At 33.7% G+C, this 16354-nt stretch overlaps 2 long non-coding RNA genes across 2 annotated transcripts in view; one reads left to right on the forward strand and one right to left on the reverse strand.

The window, feature by feature from the left end:
- LOC131857982 (uncharacterized) overlaps positions 1 to 16354 on the forward strand; it is a 101117-nt gene that overhangs the window by 61502 nt on the left and 23261 nt on the right. The gene's annotated exons all lie outside the window — the stretch shown is intronic.
- On the reverse strand, positions 7090 to 8170 carry LOC131041562 (uncharacterized). Its single transcript, XR_009105046.2, has 3 exons — positions 7589 to 8170; positions 7392 to 7495; positions 7090 to 7213 (listed from the first exon to the last, which is right to left on the reverse strand). It is a non-coding gene; the product is annotated as an uncharacterized LOC131041562 (long non-coding RNA).

The raw sequence follows: 16354 nt of genomic DNA on the forward strand, positions 1-16354 counted from the left end.
CCGACATAGGCACAACTAATATTGATCATTGTGGCACCTCACAGGCGGAGACTATGGCTACTCAGTCATCCAGGACCTACCTTAGACGCCTTTAGGAGGCAGACAGACCACTCTGAGGCTGAGGCTGAGGATGAGCTAGAGCTTCTATTTGATGATGTTATAGTGTCTTTAAGCTTTATTCAATAATGGGTGCATGAAAGGTATTTTTTATTTTGCCAAAGTCATTGCCGAGTCATAGCCAAGTCACGAGTCGAGTCGACCTTACCGAATCCGAGCCGAGTCCGAGTCTGGGAACTTTGAGACTCTAACCACTTTACTTGTAAACGCTCAGTAATCAGGGAGATTGTAGGTTACCGCCACTTGTTACTATGCATCAATGTAATTGAAATACAAAATCTTTGTGCCTCCCACTTCTTATTATGCTACATACCTACTTATTGATCAAGTCCTTCAATTTTATCTATCTGAAATTGTTGAGAAACAGTAGATCTGATCAAGATGGAATAGCTGAAGAATTAAGCTTCAGTTTTTTTATCTGATCAAGATTGAAATATCACAACCTAATGCAAGGACAAGAAATCAAAAACCAGGTGAAGATAAAGATGTTTCTGTTTTCATGGCAAGTGGGATGACACGGAAAAAACAAGGGAAGTAGAACCTGGCGGGGAATATGAATGCAGAAGAACGTGGAGCTGAGATTTCTGTACCTTTGCCAAATTCCAACTGGCGAAGAGCAAGTCATATGCATACCCCTGCTCCAAAAAATGAGCTTCTTCTAATGACATATACCATTGCGAGGAAGTTCTAGGAAAGGATCAAATGATCCTATGTCAAACTTCAATAATAAATTTCACAGAATGATAGGTCATACATTGGATTTATTTAGTTGTTCTATCTTGTTCTTCCATCAGTTAAATTGTAGAATTACTCCAATTTTTGGATTTATTTAGTTGTTCTATCTTGTTCTTCCATCAGTTAAATTGTAGAATTACTCCAATTTTTGGATTTATTTAGTTGTTCTATCTTGTTCTTCCATCAGTTAAATTGTAGAATTACTCCAATTTCAGAAATTTTATGAATTCCAAATTTTCAATTAAATTGGAACCCATAATTCCATGTGTTGTCTGTCCATCTATCCCTCCCCTCCTCCTACCCTCTTTTTCTCTCCCCCTCCCCTCCCTTTTCTGTGAGTGTCATTAGAATTAGAAAGAATTTGCAATGATGAGCTATTGCACTGACTCGTTAGTTCATACTTACTACCTCAAGTTATCTTCATGAAGCTTATTCCAAAACCAAAGAGGATAAAAAGAGATTAATTTTATTTCTTATTTTGGATAATGACTTCTCTCTACTGATCTAGATTCTGGATAACCATATTACTAGGTATGATATGTAGTCTAAAGATGATTTCGTGATGACATAAATGCTTCTGCCGAAGCAGGCTTGTAAACTTTTCATTAATGATATCTCAAGGAGATAATACCATGACATCTCGACTATAATGAATGGTAGTTTTTGCATAAAGATGGAACATTTTCATTATTTGAAAGATGGTTTTAGCTTCCAGAAAAGTTGTGATATCGAGGAGATCCTCTGTAACTATACTAGTTCCATATGACTAAGAAAACTGATGTAATGTATGGCCGAGGTTTATCTCTAATCCAAGATTGTAATGGTATGAACCTGACCAATCATGCCTTAATAAAGTTAATTGTCAATGAACTGACAGAAACAATTTCTGCTCTTCCATAAAGCAGACTAATAAACAAAACCACAGGGATTAAGCCACCAAATATTGTAACCACGACTGTTAGTGCGTTGGAAAAACAAATGTCGATTAACATGTCCCAACTGATGTTACGTGAGTAGTATATGTAGAAAACTCAAAAATGGATTTTGGGTGACAATTATGGTGCTCAATTGTAATTTAAAGCTCCTACATTTTGTACTTCAAATCAGATGACCATGTTTGGTGCTGCCAAACAAATGTAGCATGCATTAGAGTCGTCCAATAACTACAGTGTAATTATTTAGAAGTGTATTTAAAGGCCGTATCAATTGTTATGCCCTCCACTAAAATCATTGAAGTTGATTTTAATATATTCGAACTATGGGCAAGGTTAAACCCCAATGGTCAAACCACCATGGTTTAGCATAATCCATAGAACACATAAAGTCTATTTTTCTAAACCCCATAAAATTTTCTGTAAGTTTTGATGAAAATAAATTGGATCTCCGTTACCATAATTTTGGCATATTACGTATAAGCCTGCTATCAACAAGTAACCACTATGTTGTAAGTTTATTCACTCGGTGCTTCGTAATAAATCAACATCTGCTTTTAACAGTCTAAAAGGTAATAAACTACTTACTGATGGAGGCCCACTTACAACGATGTTCCACATCTTTCCAGGATTTCGACCTAAAATGAGTGAGCTTTTCAAACCCCCCATGCTCACGGAACTTCCTAGTGCCACGTACAAGAGCAAGTTTTTTGTGCCAGTTAACATGTGAAAATTCCCATTTAAGTAAGAGGACAATTTCAATCCTTATGATCTGACCTTGATGAATAACATGTCTAGAGAAAGAGATATTCTAGGTTGACATATGTATTAGGTCAGATAGCAAGAATAAAGAATAAAGTCATCATCTATTTTCATGTATTGTTTAGCATCTTTTAGTGACACTTAAGAGTTGTCAAAACTATTTATAAGCATATAGAAAACAATAAATAATAAAAGCAGTTAACAAAATATAAAAATTTGCAATATTAGTATTTGGTATGTTATAGAAAATTATTTGTTAGTTATTTTTATTTTTTATATTATTAGAGTCATGATCATTAATTATTTTCAATGTGTATTCACTCTTTTCCTCAACATTTAGATCACTGAAGTAATCACATTTTCTTTGTGAATTTATTTTAATTATCAAAATTATTAATAAACATGATTGAAAGGGAACGAAAGAAAAGTGTGGTTATAACTAAGTTATAAATGTGATTCTCATAAAAATAAGTAAAACAACATAAAGACTAAACTATGACAAAAGATAATATCCATGTGACTTTAAGTACCAAAAGGTATAGACCATTATAGAAGATAAAATCCAACTAGTAATCACATATGCATTTATTACATAAAATTAGATTAAAGTACACAATTTTCAACATATTTTCATGAATAGAAATAACATGAAATAATGGAGAAAAATAATCCACTTACTTTTCCTCAACTTTCTCCAGCATACTTTATGCTTCACAGTTTGAATTTCCTCTCTTACTGTATTTGCTATTTAAAACTAAACAAAAGACTTAACTTCGACAAAAAATAATATCCATATGACTTTAATTACCACAAGATATAGACTATTATAAAAGATAAATTCAAATAGAAATTACGTATGCATTTTTTATATAAAATTAGATTTAAGTACATAATTTTCAATATATTTCAGTGAATAAGAATAACATGAAACAACTGAAAAAAATAATCCACTTACTTCTGCTCGACTTTCTTCAGCATACTTTACGCTTCACCTTTAGAATTTCCTCTCTTACTACAGTTGCTATTTCAAACTAAACACAATGCAAGTTTTCAACATTAATCATAAATGTAGCCAAATAATCATCAATACCTAAGAAACATCTAAAAATAATTAAAATATTCTAAATATCTTTATACTACACAAATGAATTTAAATAATTAAAGAAATTCCTTTTAACAAAAAAAAAAATTTTAAATTAAAAAACTTCTAACCAAAAAACTTCAAAAAAAATAATAGATCTATAGAAAGCCATTTATCAGCTTTATCAGCGTTGTCTTTGGACTGTTAGTTTTCTTAGATGTTAATTTTATTAAGTACCAGATAGATATTCTTGTTAGAATAGTGTTAGTTAAAGTTAATACTATGGTTAGTTGGTTATGTCTCTGCAGCAGGTTAGGTCTTCTGGACTGGTAATCCTTTTTTGATGTTTCGGTTAGTTTCAGTGCAGGGAGCCTCTCACTGATTTTTTTGCTCTATTTTCTTAGCTGTTTTTAGTTTTGTTTGGGATCAGGGCCCTCTTCTTGTTTATCTAACCAAAAGTCATGTATTTAACAAATATTTTCTAACAAAACTTCATCATTTGCATTTAAGAAATCATATAGACTTCCCACAAAAATTAATTACTCTTTTAAAATAAAAATAAAACAATAAGAAAGTTATCTCCTTAACATCAAAATTGAACAGCAAAAAATCATTCCACATAAAATATTATAAGTAAAATTAAACTCAGAAATAAAGTGTCCTAAAAGAAATAGATCAATAAAAGAAATATGTGAAATTCTTTTGTACCTTATTCAGATTTAATAATTTCAATCATTGCTCTGAGGACATTACCACCAACCAAAGCATTGGACAGTTGCAGATGTTGAACTTCAGGAATTCAACGTTAAAGGCATTAGTTGCTCAAGTTGTATTGACTTCCTCACTAAAACATTTAGGATATAGCTAAGCATACTAATTAACCTTTACATGCTTTGATGAAATATAATCAGCATGGTCAATAACAGCTATGTTCATATGTCTACAGTATTACATTTATTTCATATGTCTACAGTATTACATTTATTTCATATGTTCAGTTTTTTAACTTCAAAATCAGCAATGATGTTCCATTATGTGGGAATAGTGTTCCATCTTGTTTTCATGTGAGATTTGTTATATTTTGTAGTGTACCAATTTATTCTAGCAAAAATCCTCATAATTACATGGAGCAAGAGTTTATAAAATTTTTTGAGAGACTGCCAAAAGATGATCAGAGGTGCTAATGTCTTCATTTATTAATCCAAAATATTTTTCAAGCTTATAATATTTCGAAGGTAAAAGGTTATGTTGAGAGATTTTTGGCTGGATATGCTCTATTAAGTTTATGTATCATAAACTGAGCCAAACTACCAACAGTAAATAAAAAAAATGCAAGCGCAATGGATTGATAAGAAACTTAGAAATGGCCATAAAAACATTAACAAAAAATCATATAAAAGTTTTTCTTCCACTAAGGTACAGATTTGCAGCTACAGTAATAGCAACATAATAGGCCAAAATGGAACAAAACAAAATGCCTTAAAATACCAGAAAACATGGCAATTATAGTCAGATATATCGCAAATTGCATAGCAGGGCACTGAAAAGATTAAAGCATACATGTCTAAGCAAATAAATTGTTAACTAGATATTAGGTTCTGTTTGCAACTGTTACAGTTGCTTAAGATGAGTGCCCTTCAATTTACCACGAAATAATGACAAAAAATCAGATAATATTTAGCAAAGATTTAATGAAGTGTTGCAAAATTTGTAAACATGGCGATTATTGCCAGATATATTGCAAATTGCATAACAGGACACTGAAAAGATTAAAGCATACATGCCTGAGCAATTAAATTGTTCACTAAATATTAGGTTCTGTTTGCAACTGCCACAGTTACTTAAGATGAGTGCCCTACAATTTGCCAGGAAATAATGACATGAAACTGGATAATATTTAGCAAAGATTTAATGAAGTGCTGCAGAATTTGTAAACATGGGGATTATTGCCAGATATATTGCAAATTGCATAGCAGTGCACTGAAAAGATTAAAGCATACATGCCTAAGCAATTAAATTGTTAACTAAATATTAGGTTCTGTTTGCAACTGTCACAGTTGCTTAAGATAAGTGCCCTACAATTTACCATAAAATAGTGACATAAAATTGGATAATATTTAGCAAAGATTTAATGAAGTGCTGCAGAATTTGTAAACATGGCGATTATTGCCAGATATATTGCAAAATATATTGCACTGAAGAGATTAAAGCATACATGCCTAAGCAATTAAATTGTTAACTAAATATTAGGTTCTGTTTGCAACTGTCACAGTTGCTTAAGATAAGTGCCCTACAATTTACCATGAAATAGTGACATAAAATTGGATAATATTTAGCAAAGATTTAATGAAGTGCTGCAGACTTTGTAAACATGGCGATTATTGCCAGATATATTGCAAATTGCATAACAGGGCACTGAAAAGATTAAAGCATACATGCCTGAGCAATTAAACTGTTCACTGAATATTAGGTTCTGTTTGCAACTGCTACAGTTGCTTAAGATGAGTGCCCTACAATTTGTCAGGAAATAATGACATGAAATTGGATAATATTTAGCAAAAATTTAATGAAGTGCTACATAATTTGTAAACATGGGGATTATTGCCAGATATATTGCAAATTGCATAACAGGGAACTGAAAAGATTAAACCATACATGCCTAAGCAATTAAATTGTTGACTAAAGATTATGTTCTGGTTGCAACTGTCACAGTTGCTTAAGATGAGTGCCCTACAATTTACCATGAAATAATGACATAAAACTGGATAATATTTAGCAAAGATTTAATGAAGTGCTGCAGAATTTGTAAACATGGCGATTATTGCCAGATATATTGCAAATTGCATAACAGGGCACTGAAAAGATTAGAGCATACATGCCTGAGCAATTAAACTGTTCACTGAATATTAGGTTCTGTTTGCAACTGCTACAGTTGCTTAAGATGAGTGCCCTACAATTTGTCAGGAAATAATGACATGAAATTGGATAATATTTAGCAAAAATTTAATGAAGTGCTACATAATTTGTAAACATGGGGATTATTGCCAGATATATTGCAAATTGCATAACAGGGAACTGAAAAGATTAAAGCATACATGCCTAAGCAATTAAATTGTTCCCTAAATATTAGGTTATGTTTGCAACTCTTGCAGTTGCTTAAGATGAATAAACTTCAGTTCACCACGAAATAATGACATCAAATTGGATAATATTTAGCAAAGATTTAATGAAATGCTGCAGAATTTGTAAACATGGCGATTATTGCCAGATATATTGCAAATTGCATAAAAGGGCACTGAAAAGATTAAAGCATACAAGCCTAAGGAATTAAATTGTTCACTAAATATTAGGTTATGTTTGCAACTCTTACAGTTGCCTAAGATGAATTCACTTCAGTTTACCACGAAATAATGACATGAAATTGGATAATATTTAGCAGAATGTGGGGCTGCGTACCTGATTATTAATAAATCCTCGAATTTTGTAGACGTTTACATTGGATCAGGCAACGACTCTTAAAACTGAAGGAATTTAATATTTATCCACATGAATTTGGGTTCTGGATCAGGCTCTCCAAGCTTCTTCTCTGGATTGTAAAACCCAAATGCAGAATCACATTCTCAGTATTGTGAACATACGATGATAGTTCATAGATGATAATACCACAGGAAACACATCAGCCAGTACCCACATCACACTTTCCATTCAAAAGAATCAAATGATATAACCATTAATGCATTAAAGAAAAAAATTCAATGGCATACATGCGGTTTAAATAATGGCATATTGAAGGTGAAGGCCTTCGACCCCAAACAACACAGAAGAAGTGCAAGTGGGTGTCCCATCACCTCCCAACCTGTGTCTAATCCTGCCATTCAGATTTCTAGCCCTGTCAATACGACAATAACCCAATGCATGATATGTAATAAAATTATTCAAACCAAATACTGCCATTTCTCACCTGCAACAATTATTCATACCCAACAGAAAGCAAGTGCTGAAGCTGAGTATTATGGCACACCTCTTTCCTTGTCAACCCTGAAGCCAGAACTTGTATTAAATTTGGCGCAAAAGTCATTTGATATATTCTAGGTTCACCCCACTTAGTAGTACAATACATAGTTATTTATCAACTCCTTGAATTTTATCAATCCGAAATTGTAGATGGAGAGAGAGACAGAGAGAGGGCAATAGACACAATAAAGATTTAAACAGCCGAGGAATTCAACCTCAGTTTTTAGCTTCCACATATGAGAGGAGGTCTGAGGTTGAATTCTATCACAACTTAAAACCAATTCCACACCACAGACAAGAAATCAAGATAAAGGGAAAAGATAAAAGAAGTTTTTCTTTTTCTGGCAGGTGGAATGACAGAGCAAAAACAGGGGAATAACAACTTGGTGTGGCAAGAAAATGGAAAGGAAAAAGGAACGGAACCATGTATGAATATGACTCCAGCCTTCTACAAGCAGGCTGAAACCTCCATCGGAATGGAAAGGGTATGAAAATAATTTTTCCAGTAATCGCCCCATTTGGGCATATATTGTGAATAAGCCCGCTATGAATGAATAACCACTGCAAATGAATTCAGTTATACCTTAAAAATTATGGCGGTTTGGAAACACTTATCGGTACAGGTTGGTATTTGAAATTTTGTTAAAAATATGGCGGTTGGGGAAAACTGATCGGTACAGCTGTATATCTGGGGAAAACTGGTCGGTATTTGAAATTTTGTGAAACTTATGACCGTTGAGGAAAACTAATCGTTACAGCTGTATATCTGCTTTTTCAATTGGTATTGGAAATTATGAACTATGTTTGATACCCCAAGTAGTAAGAGAGCATTCAACCCAATTTTTTATTTTTTTATTTTTAATTTTTTTAATATAAGAATACAAAGTAAGACAGGTCTAGAATAAAAAATTAACCAATTTTATCATCTTCAAATGAGACAAATCTACCGGCAAATGTCCATACAATATTCCAACCTTCCAATCTATCAAATGCCCATTTCCCCAAGGAATTCGCTACGCAATTCCACTCTAGGAATATGCCAAAAAGTAACAAAGTCATAAGACCCACTTAACCATAGAATATGTCAAACAACCACAACTATGTGCCAATTAACACCATCCAAGTGTTGCTCATTCAGCATATGCACTACCACTTGTGAATCAGATTCACAAATAATTTATTTCCAACCAACAACACCTCTCTCTAGTGCATACAAGATAGCAAGGGCTTCCATGAAATTATTAGTATGAAACCCTCTATAAATGAAAAAGAGAAACTAAACAACATCAGAGCTATCTCTTTCAATACCACATATACCTACATGACCAGGTTCCCTTGAAGGAACCATCAGTATTTATCTTTAAAATACTTTGAGGAGGAGGTAACCATCAGCCTACCTGATCAATCCTCCCTTGAGACTGGCGACCCTTCGACTACCTAACCTTCTTTCTTCCTGCATCACCAAAAAAATGAAACCTTTGAAGAATACCTACATCTCCAAGATCCACTGTACCAAAAAGATCGCACTTAGCCGAAACTATATCCTGAAGAGTTTGAAAAATCCTACGATTTCGTTCTAACTAAAGAGGGGAAAATCTAAAGCCTAATGGTTAGTGTATAAACCAAATAAAACACAAACAATGCATTCAAATACACATTTAAACCATTATACCCTCCTTTCTCGCTTCTTCCTCTGATTGAGTTTGATGAAGTAGAAGTGCCCTTGTTGCTCCACTTGATTTGCTCCTTGGACGAGGGATTGTGGATTTCTCTCCACTACACAACAAGATTGGATTAGATTTGATGATGAATATGGATTGGCTTGGATGAGTCAAGATTTTGACATTATGAGGGTGTCATGGATGATTTTGGATCTCAAGTTGACAACAAGACAATGAATGAAAGGTGGATATGAGATCAAATGGACAGCATAAGAATATGATAAAAGTGGATGATTTGTGAAGAGAGGAGACTACAATTTATAAATTTGAGGAGATCAAAATGGAGGGCCAAGATTGATTTGGAATGAAGAGTTGAGATTGAAAGAAAGTGGAGGAGAAGATTGAGAGGACAAGATGGGAGATTTAAAAGATTTGTCATAAAGGCGTTTCTTGTCTCCACACTTCTCAAGGTACATGGGGAAGAGTTCCCTAACTACATTGGGAAGAGAAAAGAAATAAAAAATTCTTTGGGGAAGGGAGGAGGAATTAAAAATTTCAAAATAAGAGATGTGTGGGAAGACTAAATAAAAACAGGAATTAAAAATTCCTTGGGAAGAGAAGGCATGGGGAGATTCAAAAAATTTGAATTTCCTTGAAAGGGCCAAAGTGGGTGCATTTAAGATTGGAGGATGAGATGGGAAAGCCATTCATGAAAAAGAGTTGATCCATTCCTAATCAAAGTGATTAGGGATGTGCAAATGATTAGGGGGATTGATTAGGTGGATTAATGAGGGATTAGAATGCAAGTGGGTAAGTTAGAAGGATGTGACATGAGGATAGAGAATAAGTGAAGGAATATAAAATTAAGAAATAATGATAAGCATGATTAAGGTGGATTAATTCAACTAGATGATAGGATTAGAAAGGGTGATTTGTGGGAATCACATGATTAGTTTAGTTAATTGAAATTAATTAACTAATAGAGATTTAGAAAAAATAATGATTGAGATGACTTTAGATGAACACAGAAATAATTAAATTTGATAAATCAATTATGAAAGGCTATAGTGATAAAATTAATTAATTTTAAGAAGAAAGAGACTCACACAATTAAATTAATTAATTATAACTTAATTAATTTTAGACGTCTACAATAACCAAAGATGTCATGTAATGAAAAAGGCCCCACAAGCCACACAATCTGAAGAAAAGAAGTCTTAGGGTGAACCCACAATAGTGGGTTACACTTTTTTGGATGAAGAAATTGCACTCATTTTTCCAAAACATTATTTTTTACCACTTTCGATCGAATGCCACATTTGATCGGACTAAAAAAATGATTCGATCGAATGTACTATTTTAAATACATTCGACCTCCCTTTTTAATGGTTTTTTAAAAAGAACATGGTCATTAAAAAAAAATTGCTTAAAGGGGTTAGCTAGAACATGGGTTCGATCAAACCCTAGGGGGTTCGATAGAACATATTTTCTATCAAACCCGGCTGCTAGAGATCTTTGCTCCCCGCTCCCCCCCCCAAAAAAAAAAAACACTCTTGGTTTCTCCAAATTTCTAGCCTTCAAAGCTCAAATTGGGGGCTCAAATGGATGAATTTTGACAAACCCAAATGCAGGATAGTAGTACTCTAAGCGAGTTTTCCAATGATTATTATATTAATATATATTGAGTTTATTATGATTTTTTCTTTTAGATTAACTAAACATAGGTTTCACATCAAACATCAACTTATGAGTTCAACACTTATGGAAAAATAATAAAGAAGTGAAAAAAAATTGAAAAAAATATCTATGCAATAGGTATTAAATTCCTCTTTCCAACAACAAAAAAGAAAATTTCTATAAATACACAACAAGTTACGAGTGACCAAATGAACATGTGTCAAAATTACAATTAACTCAACTTCAAAACTTCATAAAGTATAACATATTAAAAATAATGTTATGAAACCAATTGCAAACATTAGATATGGATGTTACAAAACTAAACTCAAAAGAATCACATTCATATCCATTTTAGAAAAAAAAGTTATGCCATACCAAATGAGTATCACTCTTTAAAAATCTTGTTTTTTTTGTAAAAAAACAAGTTTTTGAGGGAGATAGAAAAATGGAAACAAATTGATTCCAAAAAATTTCAAAAAAATACATATTTAGAATCTAAACATAAAATTTCACAAATCACTAGTTCACAACATCTACAAATTCCTTACGGTTTAGTAGTGATAGGTGTCTGAATTTGAAGTTTTTTTCTGAAAGTGAATATTGCAGTGTCAAAGTTGGCAAAAAAGTGTAACCCACTATTGTGGGTTCACCCCTTAACAAGAAGCCAACCCAAGCGATCCCATAATTCACCCAAAGAGGAGCATGCACACAAGCTTGATTCCAAACTACCCACTAGAGATGTCAAATCTTCCTAGAGAAATAACATTGAAAGAAAAGATGAGAAGTACATTCCTCACTATGGAGACAAAGCACACAAATAGAAGGTCCTTGGAAACCACGCTTGTGTTGTGTTGCACACACACACCCCGTCTTCAATAGGAACCCCCCTACTTTTGTCTATTTCACTAGTTATTGTAACAATTTTGTCTTGTTGAGAGAAGGAGACAGAGAGTTCTTCCATCAAACCAATCTCCTTAGGATTGAGAGAAGTATAAAGCCTAGGCCAAAATGCATCCTCCAAGCATACAGAATCATAATAGAAGATTAGGGCTTCAATTAGAATGACTGTGGAAGACATTATCAAATTTGGACATTGACCAATTTTCAATAGGTCTAAACTTCCAATGCATCTTAGAGGCAAGTGAGGGAGCATGGGGAATAGAATTAGGAAGTCCAAGATAGAAACACAAATCAAGCTTATGGATAGAATGCAAGGTTAAAACCCAAAAGTATTGACCAGCTCATAAGTTCTAAAGTTTCCCTTCCAAAGCTTAGATTTTTTACTCAAAACAAAAATAAGGGTTTATCCCAAAACCCTTCCTACTATCGAGTTTGACTCAAAACTTGATTTTATTTCCAAGTTTGGTATTGGCATAAAAAAGTGGGAATATGGCTCTAATCCTAAATTCGTTCCCAAGGTTGAGTTTTACACAAGCATCTCCCAATTCGGTGGTGGTATTAAAATTTGAATTGCACCTTATTCCTAAAAACCTTCCTAAAACCAAGATTTTGACCAAGAAATTTTAAATTTGGTGTTTTCATAAAAAGTAGGAATAACCATTGTTCCAAAATATCTTCCTAACACCAAATTTCTGCCTAGGACTCCTAAAACACGATACTTGCATTTAGGAGAGGAATAAGCATTATTCCTAGAAGTTATCCCATCTCCGAGTTTGCAAGTTGAACTGAGGATAAGGTCAAGGTCCAAGCCTATATTTTCCATGACATTTCAAGTTCAATCCAAGGCAAGGCAATCTAAGTCATAATTGTGAAAAGTATCAAGGTATTGGGAAATCCATGAACACAAACAAGTATTGCAACCTATAAATTTGGTGTTGGGACATAAAACCAAAATTAATCCCTCAATCCCTAAACCCTTTCAAGCGTCGAATTTCTAACCAAACTCTTAAATCTTCGTGTTTGCAGTCAAAGTAGGATTAAGTTTCCCATCATCAATTTTTCTCCCTAAATTTAAGTTTTCCTCTCGAACTCAATGTTAGGACACAAAATTAGAATAAGGCTTAATTCCAAAAAGCCTTTTAAGCACCAAACTTTGGCATAAGGACCCTCAAATTCAATACATGCACTCAGAACTAGATTATTGGTAATCAAAAAGGTCTTCCAACCACCAAGTTTTCAACCAAGTCCCCCCCCCACAAATAAAAAAATCGATGTTTGCATAGGATTAAGTCTTTAATCCTAAAAATTTTCCATACCTCGAGTTTCCCTTTTCTCTTTCAATGACCAATTTTTCAAGCAGGGATCCCAATTCTCCTCTTAGCTCCAAGTAGGGAAAATCAATTGGTTAAATCATGCAGGGTTAAAATCAAGTTCAATGACATAGTCAATGAACTACCAAATGAAGAGTCTCAAATCAAAATTCTAAATGCTAAAAGGCTATGAATGCAAACTAAGAGGTCCATGAATTACCTTTCCATCAAAATGAATACCCTTTAGGAATGAGTGAAAAAATGGATAATGATGTGTGTTCAAGTGGAAATAAGTGTGATGGTAATCAAGTGAGGAGGGTGAATGATTGAGTGTCATGATTCAAATTTGATTGATCATTGAACTTACTTGTATATACGCAGGATGAATGACACCACAAAAAAACCAAGACGAGCGATATTAAAGGAGAGCTAAGAGAGATGAATCTTTCAAAGGAGCCAATAACTTGGAGAATTCAAGAGTGCCAGAAAGTTACCATTGAAGATCACATTATTTTTGTGGCATTATGAGTTTATATCTGGTTAAGCAAGAATCAGTCTTATGAGAAATCTATTTATCTGCAACATCACCTATTATCATCATTGTCCCTAGATTCTCTAAACCCTGTCCCTTTGCTCTTTATTTTCTTAAACTTGTGTAGTGTCATAAATTGTACACCCCTAATTAGGGTTGTCCAATTCCACACTTAGGTTAGCACCCGCCTTAGTTTGTCCCATTGCATCTTTCATTTATAGGGCTTCTTTAGGCATTTAATTGTTAATTTAATTAAATCTAAAGTTCTCTCTCATCTATTCACATATTATATATTTAGGCCCTTAACCCTAGGTGCGCCCCTTTTTATTTTATTTTAAATTAATCCTAATAATGTCATAATTTCAATCTTCAAGGCACATTTTTTTATAGCTACACATCTTCGATTGACCTATCGTGTTGGATTTGACTTTATAATCATGAAATCTCACATCCCTGGTGTTGGCAACAATGCAGCAAACTAAGAGGGGGAGGGGATGAATTAGTTTGCACAAAAACTTACTACAACTTAAACCACAAAACTGATTTGATGATTAACAATTAAAGCATTCAAAACAACACCACATCAATATCACACATAACACCAAGAATTTTTACATGGAAAACTCCATTAAGGGAAAAAATACGATGGGAACCTACCCACAATGAGATAATACCCTATTAAGAGTAAATGAAATATTACAATGAGAATGCACATACAATCAGGCACACTGCTTGGAGCTCACTGCTCAAAATAAGAAACCCAGAAAGGATACAACCTTTAGGAAAGGCTCAGTGCCTTACACGAAGTCTCATTGGCTTACAAAAACATTTAGACAACAATTCAAATCACATGAACTATGAAAATAGCATCTCCATATGCTTGAGTACAGTTTCGGTTAAGCACACAGCCCACTCTGCAACACTTTTCTCTCCTTCACACTTTCGAAAGATCAAATCACTTGTTCACACATACAACTCAATCGCAGATATTTGCAAACATTCACAGACATTCACAAACATAAATCTTGCATGATTATTACATTTATTTATACAAACCCTCAACCCATGAAATGTAAGTCGACTAAACCCTCAATATAAATAACAAAAAAAATATCCTCACATGCTACAATAATACATGCAAACCAAAATAATGTTGCCTAAGACATAGTCTGGACCCAAATCAATACCGCAAACATGCAACACTTCCAACAATTATTCCTTGATCATCTGCAACACGCTACGACAACCAAGAATGTCACATAACATGAAGAACACTACCGGACAAAGAATATCTTCAATAACATGCACAATAATCAATATGGACCACCAATACGCATAGAACATGATCTATAGATATTCACAAGCAACATGAACATCTCATTACTGGAGCTCAAAAATGTCAACTTGAAAGGTTTTTTTGTGGATTTCCAAATCATGAACCAATCGAATTGAGGACACACATCAATATCTAGAACATATCCCACACATCCGCAATTGAAGATATATCAATTCTGGAGCAATACGAAGCACAAACCAAAATACCGAAAACATGAACAACTGCATAAAATCCCCAATACCGAATCTCATTACTCGATCAAATCATCATGTCGACCTCTAAAAATGGGAATGAACCATCTACAAACAACATACTAGAAACCCTTTAAACCGCATCAACTCAACTGCAACACACAGGCTAAACCAACTCATTCTATCAAATTGCAATACTAGAATACATAGAAGAATATGTTAACAAAACTTCTCAACAATCTCCTCATCAACAATCTCGACATATGTTGACATTAATGACAACATATCAGTCAATATCCAACAGTCTCCCCCTTTGGCATTGATGGCAACATATGAATGTGAAAAACAATAAATGCAAAGAAAGAAATCAACTCTCAACAATCTCCCTCAAAATAACAAGGATCAACTCCCCCTTTGACAAACAATTCAAATCTCAAAATGCTCTAATCTCTCACAGATTTTTTCACATGCTTATCTCTCCCTTTGAGATCAATGACAAAGGCTCGGGAATCACAATTTTCTCCCCCTGAATTAGCTTCACAAATCCAAACATCTGAACCACCAACATTGACACTGACTACTCCCCCTGAGTAGCAGCTGCACTCATCAATCTAGAGCATAAAATATCTCTGTGAAGTTCACCGAACTTATGCAAATCCATGCATCTTAGTTCTCATTAGGAGGGACAGTCACCCCTAACTTCTCTCTGAGATACTCAAAAGTATCTTTAGGCAAAGGCTTTGTAAAGATATATGCAATTTGTTCCTTTGTAGATACATATTCCAATCTGACGTCTTTCTCATTCACCTTCTCTCTCAAGAAATGAAACTTGATTGATATATGCTTTGTTTTGGAATGCGACACCTTATTCTTTGAAATATTAAAAGCACTTGAATTACCACAATATATAGCAATAGGCTCATCATAAATAACTCATATATCCTTCAACATCTGCTTCATCCAAATTATCTTAGTAGAATTGCTAGCAACAACAATCTATTCAGCTTCTGCAGTTGATAAAGAGATAGCATTTTGCTTCTTACTTTCCTAAGAGACCAACTTCTTACCCAAAAAGAATGCACCACCTGTAGTAATTTTTCAAT

The sequence above is a fragment of the Cryptomeria japonica genome, chromosome 8, assembly GCF_030272615.1.
Source record: "Cryptomeria japonica chromosome 8, Sugi_1.0, whole genome shotgun sequence".
Taxonomy (NCBI): Eukaryota; Viridiplantae; Streptophyta; class Pinopsida; order Cupressales; family Cupressaceae; genus Cryptomeria; species Cryptomeria japonica.